Source organism: Chinchilla lanigera, unplaced genomic scaffold (assembly GCF_000276665.1).
Source record: "Chinchilla lanigera isolate Chin_1 unplaced genomic scaffold, ChiLan1.0 scaffold00097, whole genome shotgun sequence".
Classification (NCBI taxonomy): domain Eukaryota; kingdom Metazoa; phylum Chordata; class Mammalia; order Rodentia; family Chinchillidae; genus Chinchilla; species Chinchilla lanigera.
This window is the reverse complement of record NW_004955498.1, coordinates 5,271,174-5,275,425: the sequence shown is the minus strand read 5'-3', so window position 1 is coordinate 5,275,425 and position 4,252 is coordinate 5,271,174.

Below are 4,252 nucleotides of genomic sequence, written 5' to 3'. Positions count from 1 at the left end.
AGGGCCTCTGCCGGGCAAGGTGCGTCACAGTGACAGGAAGTGCTCCACAGCACATCACGGGCTTAGTTCCCAGCCCACGGGAAATGAGGACCATTTTCAGGCTGTGTTTCTGGAGAGCAGACAGTTTTTTAAGTAATGGAGGGTCAGGGGAGGGGATAGAATACCATGCACAGCATCTTGATGTCTCTTCTCTTTGTGTTACTTGGAGATCAAGATGTGTTTCCTTCGTGACTTTGTGAAATCTTTTTTTTTTGAGGGACTGAAGTAATTTGAAAATCTGATTTGAAGAATTCTTCTGATCACACATGTATATTTTTACTGATATTATCATTTGTGAATTCTTACATGAATGTGATTTTGTTTGACATTGATGACAAATGAATTTTACTTTTGAATTGCAGGTGTAAGAGTTTTTCCTATTCTGTAAAACAAACTGGTACATTTTAATTTTCTTATGATAAAACACAATTCACATCTTAAATTTTTTGGTAATTTATAAGAAATTGACATGAATTTGTATGGGACCTAGAAATAGAAATACTGATAAAATCAATTCTTGGTTTTGAATTTCTTTTTCTTTATTGTCTTATACTGTTAAAAATATATATGTACCTGAATTTACTTAATTTCTTCAATTATATTCAGAAAATTACTGTTATTAAAGAAGCCCATCTGCCCATGGACACAGTGAGCCCCAACCTTTTTTTGTAATAGTAGATAAATGATTGGGGAAAAGAAATGAGGAGTAGGAATAGAGGAATGGGGATCAGGAATAGCTCCTGAGAGACAAGAGGAGCTGCAAGTATGTTGCCAATGAGCCCACCTCTCAACGGAAATTTTGTGGAGCAAAATCATGAGGTGAGTACTACATGGATCAAAATTATGATAAACCAATGAGATTGCCAATGCAGTCTCTTAAGAAGTATTCATCAATGGCAGCAAGTGTACATGAGTGACATCATTAACCTTGGTCAATAATCTGTAGTCCTAGTCTTGTCTTTAGTTTTAGCAGTCTTAGTCTCAGTCCCAATCTTCATCGTAGTGGTCCTAGCCTTAGTAGGTGGGGACAGAGTGGTCCACCCACAATGAGGCAATGGAAAATCTCAAAAACGTGATGCTGATAATCTCAAGCCTCTTGTCTTGGTTACTTTCTTTTATTGCTAGTAGAAAATACCTGATGCACAAAGTTAAGGTTGCAAAGGTATATTTAGCTCACAGTTTGTGAAGGTTTCAGTCTGTAATCATCTCACTGCAAGGCAGGGTAGCATGGTAAGGGGAAACAGTTCAAGGTGGCAGAAAACAGCAAAAGCAGCAAGAGCACAAATCTGAGAACAAGACTCTTTTCCACCCTTGTACTGTCTGCATGCTACCCGCCCTGATGGGGGGAGATCCTTTACACCCACACCATCTCCATGCCTTCCTCTTGCACAGGCTCAGAATCAATATAAAGTAAGGACCCTGGCTTCCTGTTAAGTCCCTTAGCCTTCTGAACTTCTCAAATTGACACAATGAACAACATTATAGAGCTGTTATGGCATGTCCTTTTCACCCTGGGATGAAGAACTGCTGAGTTCCTTAGTTAAGCCTGTGGACTCCTCAGGTTGACACAATGTATCAACCATAATACCTCCTTTCATCCCTTATGGAAGCATGTAAAACTAGCCATTGTGACTTTATTCTTAAGATGCACCTTCAGCTACACTGCTGATGCATTTTCATCTCTCCAAGTGCCCAGTCCCTTCTGACTGCCTACTGTACTTCTAAGTAACTTAGCTGTGTACAACGTTGCCCCCTCTGATGAGGTTTCCCCAACTGCAATTAGGGGATAGTTTCCATCTAGATGCTTCGAGCTGAGAAGTGTCAGTTTAGGGGAAGCCACATTCAGGAACCTACTCCAGAGAGTTAATCTAATGCGCCCCCTATAGAATTCATGTTGCAGTTTAGCAGCTATGATCTCTTTCCAAGGGCAATTCCATGAATCTTGAACGAGTCTGGCTCATTTGTCATTGGTTCCATCTCCATGATCATTGGGAGTTTGGCAGTCTCTAGAAAGGAATAAACAAATTTTGCAAGAAATTAAAGCATGTATAATCGAGCCATAAGCAGTAGAATGGAAAGGCAGGATGGGGAGAGAGCCACATCCAGAAACTATTCCTAAGGTACTGGTATAGCAATTGTACCCACTTGGCTCTTAGACCCCTCTGCTGATGGAGGTCCTTCTAGTGTAGCTATAAGAAGATGGAGAGAAGGAATTTAGATACTCTTATGTTTTTTATGGGTTCAACTGTAGTTTTTTCTGTATTGATGAAGCATAGCTGCCAACTATTGATGCATCTGGAAACTGCCAGAAGATGGTCAGTGACTGGAGCCCCTTTTCATGTCTAGATCTTATTATTATGGTATTGTTTTTATGCACCATTTCATTATAATATTCTGCTGAGTGTTTAGGACCAAATTAAAATGAGACCTGTGTTAATTAACATTTCCCTCATACTGTCTTTCAAGGTCAGTTAAGTCTCCTCAGGCATTATTTTGGAACCATGTACAGCTCCTCTCAGCTCATCTGTCAGTGTCAGGCATCAGGATGGGTCACACCCTTGCTTGATCATGTTGATTTGTGTGAAAGCATGGGAAACTTCTTCTCTTGGTGACCTTCTTTTAGCATACTGTATCCTTACTAATTCTTGTCCTCTGGGGTCCAGTAATCTCCCTTCTCTGGGGGTGGAGTGACTCACCAAAAGTGTAGGATCTCGTAGAAAAGTTCCCTCATGTCCTGTGTCCTTGTTCATCTTGAAGGGCCAGGGCCAAAATATTGGCTGTCCTCATAGCCCACTTCCCTTTTAAGTTCTGATCTCTAAACTTTAGAGAAGAGATCCAGAAGAGAAGAGCAGTGACATTAGTATTGCAGATGGAGCAGTGAACTAAACTATTATCATCTCACCTGCATAGCAAGTTTCTGAAATATAAAATATAGCCAGAGGACTGTTATTGCTAACCAACCATGGTTGTTTTAGTAGGTGAGTCCCTGAAGAATGTTACCAAACCACACTGGTATAGTTTTACACACAAAAACTTTAAATCAACAGCCGCACATAGTATTTCAGCATGGCAGTCATGATATTATCATTGAAATCCATTTAAATTTCCATCGTAGGATAGGATAGCCTTCTTGGCCAAACATCTCCACCTGATCACAAGACATAAAATGATACAAAAAAGCCATCACCTAATATATTATCTTTCATAGGTTGTCATGCACGGAGGCTATACTGGCCTGTAAATCTACCTTACATGTTTATAATGTCTAGCCTCTAATTGTAGTGTGCGACATTGCACAGACTCTTTGGTCCCTGAGTTTCCCTGAATGTAATGACATAACATACACATAAGCCTTAAAAAAACTATAATCTATTTGGTGAATTCAAGCTGGCTTGCCTTATGCCTCTTATCACATGCAACTGGAGCACAGGAGAGAGGCTTATATCTGAGTCTAGAAAATGTTGTCACCATAAACAATCTTAGTTTTTCGTATTATAAAAATTGTACACTGAAGAGGCATGGATATATTTAGCACACCATGAGATTAACAATAATGAATATCATAGCTGTATGCAAACCTGTGTCTCTTAATTTAGTTTTGTACCAAAAGCATCTTTATTAAGAAAAACTTATGGTTTTACCACAGAAAACTTAACCTTTTGATGATAACCAATAGGACATATGTTATAGTAATATGCTTAGCAGCACTTATTGGGGTATGTCTCCCACAAAGCTATGGAAATTATTGTGGGCCTATTAGTAGAAAAAGGCTAAAAGAATCTATTTCCAGGCAGGTGCTTCTTCATTCACTGAAGAGAGTCCTTCTAGGAGTTTCCAAAAGCCTAAGGTGTCCTCACTGAATTATCATAACAAATTTTTTATCACATATGAAAACTAGATCATAACAATCCATTATTTTTACAAATGGAAGAGTTTCAAGTTATTGTGCACATGCAACATTATGTATTGTATTTGTAAAACAAGTCTTGACATCATTTTGATCAGTTTGTAACGTGGGTGGAAGCATTTCCTTAACTGTAGTAATATGTATAAGCTTAATTTAAGACAACTTAAATTATAGACAAATATAACTTAAATTATAGACAAATATTTTGAAAATCTAAAAAGAGAAAAGAAAAAAATTGTTGAGGTCAAACAAAGACAGCTGTACGTATTGTAACCACTTACAAGTTGGACAGAGAGACAGGCGCAT